Genomic DNA, 18,655 nt, shown 5'->3' on the forward strand with positions numbered 1-18,655 from the left:
TACTTGTTCATAAATCTGGATTACCTCCAATTAAAGGAGTATTTTTCATATTATTTTTGACATCTCATCAAAGATGAAGACGAAAACATAGAAACATCCAAGAATTTGAGTAGTGTGGTTGTTAATAATGGGTACAATTGGTGAATGTTACACGTGTGTAAAGTGATCACTTAAACAAGCCTATGATGGTCGTAAGCCCCGTAAATGCCCAGACTTCCATATATTTCTTAATCTATGTTGAGATGTCGAAAAATAATATGAAACCCTGTTTTTATTATTTATTGATTCGGCATTAACTTTGTGGAATGACATAGTTTTACTTTTCACCTCTAGATGAAAACATCTGTTAGTTTAGAATAATATAAAAAATACTTCAGGGTCAACTAAGTTCTTTATTATATTTAAAAAAATAATAAACAAATAAAATAAAAATATGTCGTTAGAATGGCTTCGCCTTATTGGGACATTATCAAACAAGGGAAAACAATTATCAAGTCGTTAATTTTTTGTTTATGTTTTTTCAAATTACAAAATATTACTCCTTCTTTAACCCTCATCCGCACCCGATGGTCCATAGGGCACTGCATCATATAAACGCAGTATTTTTCTTGATCGTCAACACATGAATGAAAGATGATCAGCCCACCGCTTTAGGTAACAGTCCAGGGTAATATAGAATAAATATAAGAGTGAAAAAATCACTTTAATTTATTTGACCCCACCCAGGGAATCGATCCCGGGACCTCCAGTACGGTATCCGAGCGTGCTGACCATCACACTACTGCGGATAAATATAACTTAGTAGAAAATCAGTTTAAGATTTTATTATTTTACTTTTAAATTAATGGGGTTATATAAACGCCAAATCAATGAACAAGAGTCTAAAATTTTGATAACACACATTTATCACACGCAGATACGTTTTTATAAATATTAAAAAAAAAAAAAAAACGATTCGTATGTGCGAATATGAAGCATATAGTAAAAGAAAAATGTGTGAGAATACTGCTTTACGTATTAAATTCCTTGATTCATAGGTCGGTAAGGCTAAGCAGCTTTCCAGTAAAGCTCCACCCAATGAATCATTTTTAGGGATTTTCGTTCCCTTTATTTATGCGTTGTTTATAATTCACAATTTTCTACGAATTTGAACGAATTTGTCTTAGAAATTTAAAGGTTCTTAACCTTACCTATGCATTTTTTTACCTTAACTTTTTATACACGTATCTACCTTGTTAATCGAGGTATAAATGATAGCTCAAACAGGGCGGGTCTACTAAATAATTAGATAATTCGATGAATAATTAGAATAGGCTGGTTTAAGTAAAAAATAATTCTTACAATTGGAGATAAGTCAGATAATCCAAGTTTTTGGAGACACTCAAAATGTTGCAAACAGTATTTTGTAACGACTGCGTATGTCCATATGTTTCAGGGAAATTAGCTTATAATTCTATGCGAGTAGTCTCGTTTCCCACTTTTGTACATATCTACGACCACTATAATATCCTCTTTCGATCAACCCTAAGTCTTTCTTTGCATTGGCTTTGTTCCTCTAAGCGATTCACCAATTCTCTCCTTACAGCCTCCCGCTCCAAGTCCTATTATACACCGTTATTTGTGATTTGCCTCATACATAGGATGAAAAACAGACAAAGGACATTCCAGACACGAGGAAATTATATTATTATATATAATAATATAGATTTCCCATTGAAATTCGGTTCTTCAGATTCCTTTTCTTTATGGCGGTGTCATTGGGCTTTCGCTTTGAAAAGCTGACGACACTTCTTATAAAACTTTTATCTTAAATTTTTCTTTACTACATTGTTTTGATAACAAAATGAAAACCTTTATGATTATTTTTATACTAGCCATATCCGGCCTCGCATTTCTGTGGCTCAGAATGGAAAAGAAAGAAAATAGAAACTTTTTTCTAATATATTTAATTTTACAATGCTTGCTAAGGAATGATAACTTTAAAATCTATGAAATATTAACTAACTAACTAACCATCACGCCACTTCCCCGCAGGGGTAGACAGAGAGAATCGAACGCCACACCACCCGGTCTTTGCAAACATTCTTCGCCTCTTCTACATTCATGCATCTCCTCGTACATACCCGACGATTATAACGACTCCTGACCCGGCCGCTTTCATGTATTTGACATACCTGATTGTGCCAGATGTAAATGCGTTATAAATCTCAAACAACTTCAAGTTTTTCACCGACTGCTTTGAAATTTTGACACAACGTTGTATTCTAATACTTGGGACAGACAAAGTCATAAAATTTTTAACGAGTTTTTACTGCAATGGCAACGCCATCTGTTCAACGTTACAGCAACATACGTTACTCTGAACATAGCTTATAGCAAACAGCATGCCTCAATATTTAAGAAAGCATTAATATTTCAAAAAATATATATATTAATGCTATCTAAAATATTGAGGCATGCTGCTTGCGATAAGCTATGTTCAGAGTTACGTATGTTGCTTATGTTGAACAGATGGCGTTGCCATTGCAGTAAAAACTCGGTTAAAAATAAGATTTTGTCTGTCCCAAGATTAGATTACAACGTTGTGTCAAAATTTCAAAGCAATCGGTGAAAAACTTGAAGTGGTTTAAGTTTTATAACAAATTTACATTTTTTAAATTTTTATTCACATAAAGTTTAATAAACGTATGTATTTATTAACACGTTTTTTCATTTGTATGTTTAATGATATTATTGTAGTGTTTATTATTATTGTAGTATTTTTTCTGTGGCACCAAAATTTTTGTCATATTCTAATAACTGTTTTGTTATATATATATATATATATTTATATATATATATATATATATATATATATATATATATATATATATATATATATATATATATAAATATAAATATATATATATATATATATATATATATATATATATATATATATAAATATATATATATATATATATATATATATATATATAAATATATATATATATATATATATATATATATATATATATATATATATATTATATATATAAATATATATATATATATATATATATATATATATATATATATATATATATATATATATATATATATATATATATATATATATATATATATATATATATATATATATATATATATATATATATATATATATATATATATATATATATATATATATAAAATATATATATATATATATATATATATATAAATATATATATATATATATATATATATATATATATATATATATATATATATATATATATATATATATATATATATATATATATATATGTATATATATATATATATATATATATAATATATATATATATATATATATATATATATATATATATATATATATATATATATATATATATATATATATATATATATATATATATTTATATATATATATTAATTTTTAATTTCTGCATTAATTTTTCTAAATTTTCAGTCGTATGTAATGAAATAAAACTCAGCATTCGGACCTCACAAAGAAATGAAAGAGTTTCTGCTCAATAAAATGCTTCTTTTCATCTCATCAATAGATGTCTCCAGTGAAATTCTAGTGATTCAAGAACAATGTTTCGAAAATGGATCATATGTATAGAACTTCCAAAAATTTGATTAGTGTGGTTGTCAATCATTGGTTAATTTGGTGAATGCTACACGTATGTAAAGTGATCACTTAAACCAGCCTATGACGGTCGTAAGCCCCGTTAATGCCCATACTTCCATATTCTTCTTCATCTTTGTTTGAGATGTCAACATAATATGAAATAAAACTCAATAAACTTAACTAGTGTTTAATTTTTAAAATAATCAACATATCATTCCTCAAAGTTAATACCGTGAGCAATGATAAATATTTCACAGATTGCTATTACTTTGAACAGATGATGCTGCCATTGCGGACATAAATATTTATCTCCTTAAAAAATTATTTTATAATATCTCCAGTAAGGTTTGAGTAAAAATACAGTCCTCCAATATTTTTTGTAGTTGTGAAACCTGATACAGTTTAAATATAACAGGTGGAAATGTACTTTTGCAAAATATATAGATCGATATTGGCTGACCTGTGTTGAAATTCCAAAAGTCAGCCTTTGATGTGACATAAATTGGAATTTAAGCTCAAGGCGTGCTTCTCGTCAAGCTTTCGTAATTCTTATCTGCGAGTTCGACGTCGCTGAAAACTTTTCGGCGCCAAAACACTTTTCAGACATCCATCATCGACTTTCAGTTGAGAGGTTGTTGACAAGCGGCTGAAAACTGAAATGTTATCTACTCAGACTATTTTGTAACCTTTGTGTCAATATTTGAAGGAACTGAGTGCTTTCCGCAACGATTAGCAAGACAAGAAGACGGTTTTGCTTAAAATATACCCTTAACTAAGTGTGTATTTATAAAAAAAGATATTAATTAAGTATGTCATATTTTTATTTATTTAATGGCTTGACTTCCATATGGAAGAACTCCATTTTAATGCTGTAAATATTTTAATTAAACACTGGTTTGTATGAATTAAGTATAAATTTAGTATTTTATTTTGGAGAAATAAAATACTTTGTTTTTTTTTAAACTAGTTTCGGTAACAACCTGTTGCCCTCTTCAGGGTTTATTTTATGAGTGAGTATTTTATTTCTCCAAAATACATTTTAATTATCCACAAAGTTAATGCTTTAAATATTCTAAATTAAATTATGTATTTAACTAAGTTTATATTTCTTTAAAGAAAAAGGTACTTAATTTTTTGTTACTTATTGACTTGTATTTTTATTTTGTAGAACATAAATTTATTCGAGTACTTCAAATAATTAAATGAAACACTGATTTGAGTCTAATGTATATTTTTTAAATCATAAAACCTAATGTTCTACTTAAGATAAATCCTTAACGCAGTGTGTATTTTTAAAAACATTAGATAATTTATATTTTAATGTATTTGGCTTGGCTTTTATTTTGTAGAACTCCATAATTATACTTCAAATTTATTTATTTATTTTACCATTATGTAAAGAAAAAAGTACATTGGCGGGCTTATTTATAAGAAGCAATATCATCCAACTAACAAACAGACTTGTGATATAGGGCTTTACATCAATATCGTAAGATACCTTAGAAAACTGTTTAAAATCAGAAGGTGTTTTAAAAAGTTTAAATCAGAAAGGAGAAAAAAAATTACAATTTACTACTGAAATAATGAAGCAACTTTTTATATTAAATATTAAAGAAAATTACTAATTGATGATAAAAAAGAAGGCAAAGGAAGAAGGAAGTGTAGGGAAGGAGGTAGAGGAAAACTAAGGAATGAGGTTTGATGGACAGTTAGGATTCTAATGATAGATAATTATGTCTCAGATGAAGGTACTTTTTTACAAGAAGAGGTAATTCATTCCATAGTCTGGCCGCATAGACAGAGAAAGAATTACTGATGAATGATGTGCTGATGAGAAACACATCACATTGATATTCAGTATAGATTTGTATCTTGTTGACTTAATATAATATTTCTAGTGGCTGTTAGCTTTAAGGACTTGTCACCAATTCGAACAGTTCGTCACCCCTTTGTGGTCACAGGAGCGTGTGATATAAAGAAAATCCTTCGTCGTTATAACGACCATACCGTTATAACATGATCGGCCGTTAGGAGAGATTGAGTGTCGTTATTTCGTTATTTGATGTACTGGAAACGAGTAGAGGTACCGTGGAGAGATGACTCGATCTTTTTGACAGCTTTTTGGTGAGGCGAAATAGCTTTTTTTATTGATTTAATTTGCATTTTCTAAAAAACTGTTAAAATAAAAACATATATTTGTAGTTTGAATACATAAGTGTTTTTATGTACCTGTGACAGATAAAAATATAATTTTCAAAACCTTTTTGGTAAAGCAAAATAGCTTTTTTTATTGATTTCATTTTAATTTTTGTAAAACTCGTTCGTAAAAAAAGCAAAAAATAAAACATTTTGAAATGCGCTTAGTTCACGACTTAACCATGTTAGTACTAACCACGTAGGTATGTATATATATATATATATATTGATAAACATATATTTCAGACGGTGTTTTTACCAAATTTCAGGAATTGATGTTTTTTTAAGTATTTTTTTACCGCAATGGCAGTGCCATCTGTTTACATAAATACACGCGATAACAAACAATGCTCATGGTGGACAGCGTGCTTCTTGACAGCTTTTCATTTTTATGTTTTCGATTGCATTGTCGTTTCACAGATTTTTTACATTTTCATCGCTTCACAAGCATTGAAATCAAACATATAAGAAATGTGTGTTTCCTATTTTTTTTCCTATTATAAGGCTGTTTTTTTTCAACATTGAAACGCGGACACTGGTAAGGAACTTTTTGATCGCCCCATACCTACTTTATTACTATATTTGACATCTCAACAAAGATGAAGAATAATATGGAATGATCTACATTTAATGGCCTCACGACCGTCATAGGCTGGTTTAAGTAATCGCTTTACCCACGTGGGATATTCACCAATTCTATATGTTGAGATGTCAAAAAATAAAATGAAAAATAACTCCTATAATTGGAGTATTTGGACACACGTAAAATGTTTTACCCTATACTTTACCTTTCCAGGACTACAATAATTGATGCCCGACTTTCTCTGGGGAGTGGGTTTTTTTATATTAAATATGTATTTTTTTTAAATAAAATGTTTGTATTATGAAGATACAAATTATGTAAAAATAATTTTAATAAAAAATAAAGATCACCATCTCTAGGTTTTATTTTATGACAAAGTTAAATACAAATATCCACAGATGTCATTACTATAAAAATAACATCATACCAACTGATAGACTTCGATGTATATTAACGTCGATACTCCTTTGAGGAAAATTCACACCGACGTTCATTTACGTCCATACTCTCGGAAAGGTTAAATGGCGTCGCGACAAATATAACATGACAGCACTTCAGAAAGTTGAAGACATTGCCATATTCTAATATGCGTCATTGTCCAATGCGATCTGTGCGTGCCAGCGTAGCGCTGGGCGTACTGATGAATATTATATGAGCAAGTACAGTATTCACTGCGTAACCTTACAAAACGAGATGCAAAGTTAATTCATTATTATTATCAATCGTGACTCGAAGCCGATAACGTCGAAGGATTTTTCTAATAATTACGTGAGAAAATCAGTACAGGAAAACCTCGATATAACGGACCTCTATTTATCAAACCAAGAAATAACGGACAATAAATACAGACAAATCGCTCACTCCTTTCAACAACGTCATAAATAAAAAATCGACGATTTTCAGTTGTGCGAGTTTTCGGAATGCCAAAAAATGTACTATATCCCAGCAAAAGCGGCATATTTTTAACTTAATATTTACCCGCTACAGGGCAGAAAGTGTTGTTTTTGCATTTTGAAGAAAGGTATTGCTTAATTATTTTTTTTAAGTACATGTATACTAAGTGTTTTTCAAATGGAGAAAAAATATTCAGGTTTTCCCTAAAAAGATGTGTTGCATAATAAAAAGTTTAAAAAGTGGCTTGATATTTGTTTTCAATACATTTTATTCTATTTTTAAACTTTAAAAACGATTTTCTGAAAAATCAAGTTTTTTGATATTTGACGTTGTTAAACAATACATGTCGCTCACTCCTTTCAAGAACGCCATAAATAAAAAAAACTTGATTTTTCAGGAGAACGTTTTTAAAGATTTAAAATATAACACAATGTATTAAAAATAAATATGAAGCCCCTTTTTGAAATTTTTACTGTTCAACACATCTTTTTAGGTAAAACCTGAAGGTTTTTTCTTCATTTGAAAAATATATATTTTTTTTAAAAAAATTCAACAACACCTTTTTATTCAAAATGCATAAACAACATTTTTTGCCCTGTATCGGGTAAATATTAAGTTAAAAATATGCCACTTTTGCTGGGATACAGTACATTTTCTGGGCATTCCGAAAACATGCACAACTGAAAATTGGCGATTTTTGATTTATGACGTTCTTGAAAGGAGTGAGCGATATGTGTCATCTCAAGCTGAGATACTTATAATCGGAAATAAAGATACTGATGCGATAAAACAGTCGTATAGGAAACGAGAAATCTATTTATAAATATTATCAGTTATATACGTACATTAATAAATCAACACGCATAATAGTACACTAGACATGTCAATATTTTGCATATTAAATCAACGGCCGTTAGAACGTGAAGTCACTTACTTACAACGCAAACAATGTCCTCACTGACGGTCAAGTCACGTAGATGCAAACATTATCTCAATCAGTTATTGAGAAAGGACATGCCTACACTAATGTAACTAGTATAACATTGATACCAATTATTGTGAATAGGAATAAGGAAGCAATCGTCAGGCGTGTTGCGGAAAAGTTTCACGTGATACGATATCACAAAGATGTACGATAGCTGGAAAATTCAGAATTTACTAGAAATGTATGTGAATTTAATAGACTGATGAGTAACTGGTGCCGTTCTGTTTTTTTTTTAATTACCTAACGTCCAAGTGACTCTGTAATCTAGCTACGGCTTATGCAACACCGTTTATCATGTCCCTACTCAGACTTCCACTTTATAAGTTTCATAGCCTATGCCTACTCGTGAGTGGATTTACTTTTTATGTTTAAAGTTACATACTATAATTTCATGTAATTCATGAGAGAAAATTCTAGGCAAAAACACTCGCCGCCGTTCTAGTTATATACGAAGTTATATTTTAATATAAAGGTTTTTTTTTCTAAATATTTTTTGTAAGATGTCGAGGAATCTTGTATCCTTTGTGTTAATGCGACCATATTAGGTCTATTGATTTTGTTTCAATACACTGATTCATTAATTTATTTGGAAATATCCATCTATTTTATATTTTATAGAACAAAATAACAACTACATATCGCTCACTCCTTTCAACAACGTCAATATCAAAAATCGTCAATTTTCAGCTGTGCATATTTTCGGAATGCCCCGAAAATGTTCTATATCCCAGCAAAAGCGGCAAAGCAAACCGGATTTCGTCGTAACCGACATTCACCAGTCTGATGATGTCGGTTACGACGAAACCCGGTTGCTGGTCAAATAAAATTCATTCGAAAAAATTACATTATTGTTTTTCTATAAAATGCAGTTTCACCAAGAAAAGTCGGTACTTAACTTATATTTTATATTTGACTTTTACTTATTTAAAAATTAAACACTTGTTTTATCTCACTTACTGAGTTTTATTTCATTACACACGACTAGTTTCGAAAACTATAGTTGTTTTCATCAGCAGATTATTATTTAAAAAAAAGTTGATATTGATGAAGACATCTGTAGTTTTATAAACTATTCGTGCGTAATGAAATAAAACTCAATAAGTGGTATTAAACAAGTGTTTAATTCTTAATATAATCATCATGTCATTACACAAAGTTAATGCCAAATCAATGAATTATATGAAATTCAATGTATAAATACCGCTTTTAATAATTGTATTTACCAAGTAAATTATTAATATTTTTTTTTTTATGAATTGATTCGGCAGTCACTTTGTGGTAAAATCTATCCATTTTTAATTAATGTTTTACTTAGTAAATACCACTTAATTTTTTTTCTAAGTTGTTTATAAAAATGTCAGCTAGAATTGGGGACAAAGCAGATTCCATGGGTAAACTGTTTGATTGGACATATATTTTACTATTGAAAAAAAAAATCTGGTTAGTGCACACATCTAGCAGTTTAAGCATCTCCTTTACAATGTTCTTATCTAAAGGTTAGACCTTCAGTGAGTTATTGATATTTTTTTGCATTCGTTTACCGGTACATTTGTTAATAGGATCACAATGTCAAAATAAATTAGTTTTGAATTGTCTAAAAGTTCTATCTCTTTCAATTTGTCTATAAATTCGTAGTTGTTTTTAATTGTATGACTAGGTGTGAATATGTGGTTAAAATTGAGCATTTTAGCAAGAAATATTGGTATTTACTAGGTAAAACATTAATTAAAAATATTTTATATTGTTGTATTGAGTGCGTGGTTGGTAAACATCGTTATTATTCTCTTGCATTGTAGTTGCTCCAATCAACCCATAGCTAGCGGTAAAATACCCGAGTTTGTTTTAAAGTTCAGACGATTTACGTGGTCCAAACCGGTTCCAGATCTTAAATTATGAGTTTGAGAAGTGGTTGTAGGTACACGCGTGCAGTGGGCATCGCAATCAACTTGCCAACACTAGGTCAGTGGTTCAATTCCGAGGAATTTGATTGAGATCTAGTAAAACGTAATGACTCGAGGCTGCAAAATTACAAATTCGACAGCAGATTGCTTCTCTCTTTGTTAGATGAGATTAGAAAATGTTAAAAGTAATCAAAATATTTTTTTTAGAAAATATATATATATCATTAGATTAAACCAATATTTTTAGCTTTACCACTTTATTAATAAAGTGGAAAAGCTAAAAATATTGGTTTTAATCTAATAATATATTAAAAATGCAATTCCATCACGAAGTGTCAGTGGATAATATAAATCTATTAGAAAATATTACCTTTAAGGCGCTTATGATGAAGTTTCAATGTATTTTTTTTTTAATTTTGTATGTTTTCATAAGATCCCTTGAGTTAAAGTTTTTATTTTTTTTTTGAAAGATATAGTATCTAGATTTATTATTGGCACAAAAGTATGCTGTATTGGACAATTGCTACTTAATAGCTGTGTATGTATGTGAACCTTTGCTTTATTGTTTTTTTTCTCATAAAATTTTGGGTATATTAAAATCCTCGTTCATAAATCAGGATTTGTCAACGGAAGACTTATTTTTACATTTATTTCCTCACAGTGTATGTATAAATGATTAAAAAAATCATTGATTGATGTAACAGGCATTTGGAGATACAAAATATATCTATCCGTTTAAAAAAAAAACTAGAAAAATACACCTTTTTCTTAAAACTGATTGTGACTTATGCTTCGATATATTCAGCGTCAGATAAAAAATATTTGATAATTATGCTAAATGCATAGAAACATGTCGCTCACTCCCTTCAAGAACGTCATAAATCAAAAAACTTGATATTTCAGGAGAACGTTTTTAAAGTTTAAAAATATAATATAATGTATTAAAAATAAATATAAAGCCACTTATATAACTTTTTACTGTGCAACAGATCTTTAAAGTAAAACCTGAACGTTTTTTCTCCATTTCTAAAATATTTAGTACATTTAAAAAAATAATTAAACAATACCTTTTCTTCAAAATGCAAAAACAACACTTTCTGCCCTGTAGCGGGTAAATATTAAGTTAAAAATATGCCTCTTTTGCCGGGATATAGTACATTTTTTGGGCATTCTGAAAACATGCACAACTGAAAATTGACGATTTTCGATTTATGACGTTCTTGAAAGGAGCGAGCGATGTGTGTAACACAAGTGTTATTAACCAAGTAAACTTTTATTAATTTATTCCCAAAAGTATGTTTTGTATATTTTTTTCCTGGTAATTTTTATATTGGCAGATATGCATTAGTGCATTAGAGATGACGATAAAAAATACTTAATGAATAACTGCAGTGTTACCTTGAATAAAAAAAAGCTATCAAGGCAGACGGCGCCCCGACGCCGACGTCTCTAGCGCCTCAGAGTCTAGCCAAGAGTAAAGTTCGAGTGAATTATGAACACCTTCACAGAATACTACAGACACTAGAAATTACATATCGATACCTCAGGATTAATAAGGTATTTTCATTTTTAATTAAAGTCTTACTTAGTAAATACTATTTCTTAAAATCTACTGTGACACGTGTTTCGATGCATTCCGTATCATTTTCAAACACCGTTTACTAAGTAAAACTTGAATTAAAAATGGATAGATTTTACCACAAAGTGACTGCCGAATCAATTGATGAAGGTATTTTTAATTAATTTTTGAGAAAAATGTGATTTACTTTGCTTTTTATGTATAAGGTTTATAAATAATTAAGTAATTTTTGTATCTTCCAATTTAAAAAAAATTATCATTTATTGATATTTCAATATAGATGAAGAAGAAAATGGAAGTCTAGGCTTTTACGGGGCTTATGACCGTCGTAGGGTGGTTTAAGTGATCACTTTACACACTTGTGACATTCACCAATTCAACCCATGATTGACAACCACGCAACTGAAATTCTTGGAAGTTTTTTTTATATATGATCCAATTTCAAACATTATGCTTGAATCACTAGAACTTCACTAGAGACATCTATTGTGAGATAAAAGAAGCTTTTTTTATATGAAAAAATAATATGAAAAATAACATGGGTAGAATGGTGAATATTACACGTGTATAAAGTGATCACGTAAACTAGCCTATGATATATCGTAAATCCCGTAAATATCCAGAATTCCATATTCTTCTTCATCTTTGTTGAGATGTTATATTTTAATCAATTCAAACATAACTTTGCTCACTGTTTGCGATACAATTGATAACACTTTATTTCACTTTAAATATAACGTTGGGAATTTAATCATTCATGTATTGTTCTAATATTTATTTATTTTTTATTGTTTTTTAAATCACGTATATTTAAACCTGAGGTTTTGAAAAACAGGTAAATAATAATTTAGCAAAACAATGCTTATCGTGTTCTATTTTAAAATAACAATGCTTTCCGTTTACAATTTCAACGTAGCACTGTTTACTGTTTTTAATATTAAAAATACATTGGAATAAGAAAATACTAATAATAATATAAGATTCCTTTTTACCATAAATATTCAAAATATACAGAGAAGAATGATTTTAGTTTTACTTAGTAAATACCGCTATTTCTTAAAATATTTTGTGACACGTGTTTCAATGCATTCCGCATCATTTTCAAACACCGTGTGCGAAGCTAGGTCTAAATTTTAGAGTAGGGTCCTTGGGACGTTGAAGGTTGAAGAGGAGGTAGGAACTGTTTCATATAGTTATTTATTTATTTTTTATCAGTGGATAGAAGGGAGGCTTTATTCATTCAGTCATCATTTATTCCAACCCCTATCCGCACCCCAGTGGTGCATAGGGCACTGCATTATATAAATGCAGTGTTATCTTGATCGTTAACACATGAAGGAAAGGTGATCAGCCCTCCGCTTCAGGTACCAGTTCAGGATAATATTGGAGTGAAAAAATCACTTTTATTTATCTAACCCTCCCCTGGGAATCGAAGCCGTTACCTCCAGAACGGTAGCTGAGCATGCTGACCATTACGTTATGGAGACGTACTTTAGTCATTATTATATTGTTAATTATGGGTTTGTTTTTATTTTAAGTTTTATGAATTGAATCAATAATTGCTAGATGTTACCACAAAGTGCCTGCCAAATAAATTAGTAAAATAATATAAAATACATTTAGAAATCTAGACTTATTGCAACTAGTTTAAAATATTTATGACAACCTCTTATTTGAACAAAGCTTGGTTTTTAACGTACATTACCTTCTTTAAATTTACGAGATTATCCAGCTGAAAAAAATCATGATTATCATCAAATTCTGTTCACGTTTAATATGGTTGGGAATGTAGAAATCCAAGTATTTACAGGGCTTTCAACCTGTCATTGGCTGAGTAAGTTGATCATATTATGCACTGTGTAGCATTGATCATTTTACCCACGATAGACAGCTAATTTACTTAAATTTCTTGAGTTTAAAATGACAGCAACACTTGATTTCAATACGAACTTCATGGTAGACATTATGGGTTGAATGGCCGGTGTTTAAGCGTATTTAAAGTGATCATTGAAACCAGCGCATGACAGGTCGTAAGTTTTTTAATAACCCAGACTTCATCTGAACATCTCAATAAAATGGTCATGAAAGAGCACAATAAAAATATAGATAAACAATACATTAGAAGAAATTGGAAAAATAAATAATTTGAACGCTCTTAAATATAACTAGGTGACTGACTAACTGACCATCGTGCCGGTTCGCTGCAGGGGTAGGCAGAGAGAATAGAACGCCATACAAATCTGCATTGCAAACAATATTCAACTCTTCCACATTCATGCATATCGTCATACATACCCCCCGATTATTCCCGACTCCTAACCTGACCGCATTCAAATGATTGAGATGTTTGATTGCGCCAAGTTTTACTCGGTCTTCCTCTGCTTTGCCAACCACATTCGCCTCACGAAATTTGTTTTACTGTTCTTTCTTCACTTATTCGAATCACATGTCTAAACCATCTCAACACCTTTCTTAATTTTATCAATGATGCTTACCTCAGCCTTGCATTCTTTCCTTATATCATCATTCGATCATCTATCATACATCGTTTTGCCGCATATCCGTCTGAGAGATCGCATTTTATAATTTTGTCTACATTCAGATAACTTTCATCCTTTTTTGAAAAATTTGACTTCAATATATTAGGGTTGGAACCAGGACTCCGTTGCGTCTGCCGTTTAGCTTTCGCTGACAGGCTTTTATTTGCTTTAACTGATTTCTGAGTACTATTTACCCGTTATTATTATTCACTGTAAATTGTTATTGTATCTATTGTATGTAATTTATAAAGTCTATAATCAAAAAAATATATATAACGCTCACTCCTTTCAACAACGTCATATATGAAAAATCGGCAATTTTCAGTTATGCATGTTTTCGGAATGCCCAAAAAATGTACTATATCCCAGCAAAAGCGGCATATTTTTAACTTAATATTTACCCGCTACACGACAGAAAGTCTTGTTTTTGCATTTCGAAGAAAATGTATTGTTTAATTTTTTTTTAAATATAATAAATATTTTTCAAATGGAGAAAAAACCTTCAGGTTTCACCTAAACAGATCTGTTGCACAGTAAAAAGTTCAATAAGTGGCTTGATATTTATTTTTAATACATTGTATTATGTTTTTAAACTTTAAAAACGATCTCCTGAAAAATCAAGCTTTTTTTATATATAACGTTGTTGAAAGGAGTGAGCGATATATTGTATTGACTTGCAAGTATTTTGGCTCAACGCAGGCTATGCCTAAAGAGCCGTTATACATATAATTTAAAAAAAATGTATGTATGTACCAAATAAATAAAATCAATATTTTCATCCCTAGAAAACATATTTCGTTTATTTTAAATTATTATTAATAAATACAATAATGTCATTTACCTTTTAAAAAATCCATCAGTAGCCATGACACTATTAATTGCATCCTATTTCTTCATTATTTCGTCATTATTAGCAATTATATTATATGATCTATATAAATATTTATAATAATAATATTTTAACTGCTTTTTATCATTTATAATTGAAATCAACCTTCAAATATTATTGTTACATTCTCAGCAAATATTTGAATCCGCATTTATTACGTATAATTATTTAAAGTAGGTATATATTAAATTTATATTAATTTCCGAAATAAAAATCAATATTTTAAGTAAACTAGGAAAAGTTGTGCTAAAAAGGTAATTATTTAAATAGAATTGTTTATTTCACTGTTTTATTACACTCTAATGGGAATAACGTGTTAATCAGATACATACAAAATGTTTTTTATGTGTTTTAAATTGGTGATTTGATTTTATAACAATACACCGCTTCTATTTTAATATTTTAAAAGTTATTTTCCATGTACTTATTGAAGATTTATCGGTTTGAGGCATGATTAAATTTAAAATCGAGAAACACATAAGATTAACACACGGTTGATATATTTGTAACTCTTATCCATTCACTTTTTACGATAGCACATGTCACACGATCATTTTTGCAAATAGCTTTTGGAGTAGGTACTTATTCACAACACAATTCACACGTGGGTAAATAAATAAATAAATATTTTTCAACTGCTTGAAACACTGTTCTCAATTTAAAACCTGTCATACGTTGAACTAGCGGCGCGATCTCCGTATTTTTTTGTATACGAGAGAAATGGAGGGCAAAAATTGAAGAGGTGTGCGATCCCCCGAAACGCGAGCATTCTCCTCCGAAGACAGGAGGCGACTGAATCGGTTTGAATGTGCCCAAAGGAACGTAAACGAGAGAAGGGAAAATGCTAAAACAACGCTTCAGAGTAAAAACGGCCTTACTCAAGAAAAGCTGCATAGAAAACTCGTTGAAAATCGCTTGAAACATTTTGAAAACTGTAACTGAATGTAGCCCGCGTTCATACGACGCTGTGTCCGAACTGCGACGCTAGGTGAAAATTCCTAAGAAAGCAAATATCGAGCTTAATACAAAAAGTAAAAGTTTTCCTTTGTAAACATCGCGATTTAATACCATTTATTTACACCTTTTGTTTGATTCTCATCGGACTCAAAGATTTGATACTGTAACAGTTGAAATTCAACGGATGAGATATGAAAAAAAAACCTCGTCTACTCACTCGGTGAGATGACAATGATAGTGAAAGTTATAGGGCTCTGAGTAATAAAATATTATTATTCATACTTTATTGGGCAATACGGATGTTTATGGCTGTTTTCCTTTATACAACGACTCCTTAATTTGCCATCGAAGTGAAAACGCACCAGTTAAACGTGAGCCTCAATTAGCGGCATTACCTCCAAGCCTATAAGTAATATTTTTGTTGCAAATCAACACACGTGGTCGCACGTGCATATATTATACCATCTGTTGCGATGAATTACACCATACCCATGATTGCTGGACTGGATTGAAAATAAAAATTAAATATTCTAGTTTTATACTGACATTTCTCGATAGAACTACATTTAAGATTTTTTTTTAAATATATTTTATTTATTTTTTCGGCATTTACTTTGTGGTAAGACATGATGACATTATTTAAAAAAAACACTTGTTTTTTTACCACTTGAGTTTATTTTATGACGAATAGTTTCCCCCTTCCCCCTAACACACCCCTCTTCTAATATACAGAACAGTTAATTATTTATTATGTTTTAGTTTACTACATTTTGAGTGTGTCAAAATACTTGTTCGGATCTCACATACTAATAAAAGAGTTTCTGTTCAATAAAAAGCTTCTTTTCATCTCAACAATAGATGTCTCTAGTGAAGTTCTAATGATTCAAGAACAACGTTTCGAAATTGGTTCATATATATATATATAAAACTTCCAAGAATTTGAATATTGTGGTTGTCAATAGTGGGTAGAATTGGTGAACGTTACACGTGTGTAAAGTGCTCAATTAAACCAGCCTATGACGGTCGTCAGCCCAGTAAATGCCCAGACTTCCATATTCTTCTCCATCTTTGATGTCAAAAATAATGTTTTAGTTTACATTTAGACCTGAAGATGGAAGCTTAGCTTCCGAAACTAGTCATCATAAAATTAACTCAAGTTTTAAAAAAAAAAGTGATTTCTTTCATGATATTTTTTTTACATCAAAAAACTCTAAAAGTGGTCTTTTACTGATGTTTTATTTTACATAAAAATAACATTTATACAGTAAACGAGTACTTTAATGAATATCAAATTGATGGGTGCTGATTACTGAAGATCGTCAGATCATAGAAAGCTTTTCACTACATTTCCTGATGATAGAGAAGCTTAATGAACAATAACACTTGGAAGTCTGGGCTGGTTTAAGTGATCACTTTACACACGTGTAACATTCACCCATTCTACCCATTATTCACAACCACACTACTCAAGTTCTTGGAAGTTCTATATACATGAACCAATTTAGAAACCTTGTACTTAAATCACTAGAACTTCACTAGAGACATCTATTGGTGAGATGTAAAGAAGCTTTTTACTGAGCAGAAACTCTTATATTACTTTGTGAGGTCCGAATCCTGGATTATAATCACACACCTGAGAAACGCCAGAAAATACCATTTTCATTTTTATTATTTAAGCTTATAATTTGACCAAATAATTTATTTACAACATTTTGAGTGTGTCCAAATACGTGTTCACAAAATCTGGATTGTCTCCAATTACAGGAGTTATTTTCATATTATTTTTTGACAAATCATCAAAGATGAAGAAGAATATTGATCCATATTCTTCTTCATCTTTGATGAGATGTCAAAAAATAATTTGAAAATAACCCCTGTAATTGGAGATAATCCAGATTTTGTGAACAAGTATTTGGACACACTCAAAATGTTGTAAATAATACTTGTTTAATATAAGACAACTTTTTGAGATTATCCATGTAAACATGACTAGTTTTGAGAACTACTGATGTTGTCTTGAATAAGTGAAAACACAAACTGATGTGTTGTGTCCATGACGCTTCTGTATTATCTGGAAATGCGATGAAAAGCTTTCAATGATCCGATGATATTTTTTGTCATTTTTTTGAGTTTCTTAATCTAAACACCACTAGATTCAAGAACTTTATATTTTCACACCATCGGGTGAAAATACAAATTGAGTTATTGTTTGCTGTTGGTGTATTATTTAACATTCTTAATATAATTAATATTTAAAGCATTTACTTTGTGGTTAGTCATTGTCACTTTTTTATTTTTTTACAAAAATGTTAGTAATATTAGTATGTAACATATTATTTATTGATTTAGCATTAACTTTGTGGAATGACATGATTATTTTAATAAAATTAAACACTTGAATAATCCACTTAATCGAGTTTTATTTTTATTTACGACTAGTTTCGAAAACGACAATTGTTTTCATCTTCTGGTATAAATTAAAATTAACGAA

The 18,655-nt window shown here is 29.8% G+C and overlaps 1 protein-coding gene across 1 annotated transcript in view; it reads right to left on the minus strand.

Moving 5' to 3' along the window:
• The window catches only part of LOC148312698 (uncharacterized), a 30,719-nt gene extending 15,534 nt beyond the window's left edge, over positions 1–15,185 (minus strand). The window contains exon 1 of the mRNA XM_088274864.1: positions 15,160–15,185. The gene's annotated coding sequence lies outside the window, so the exon portion shown is untranslated. The remainder of the gene's footprint in view (positions 1–15,159) is intronic.
• Positions 15,186–18,655: the final 3,470 nt, after the last annotated feature.

This window comes from Brachycentrus maculatus, unplaced genomic scaffold, assembly GCF_059751285.1.
Source record: "Brachycentrus maculatus isolate JH-2025_06_01 unplaced genomic scaffold, ASM5975128v1 h1tg000035l, whole genome shotgun sequence".
NCBI classification, from domain to species: Eukaryota; Metazoa; Arthropoda; class Insecta; order Trichoptera; family Brachycentridae; genus Brachycentrus; species Brachycentrus maculatus.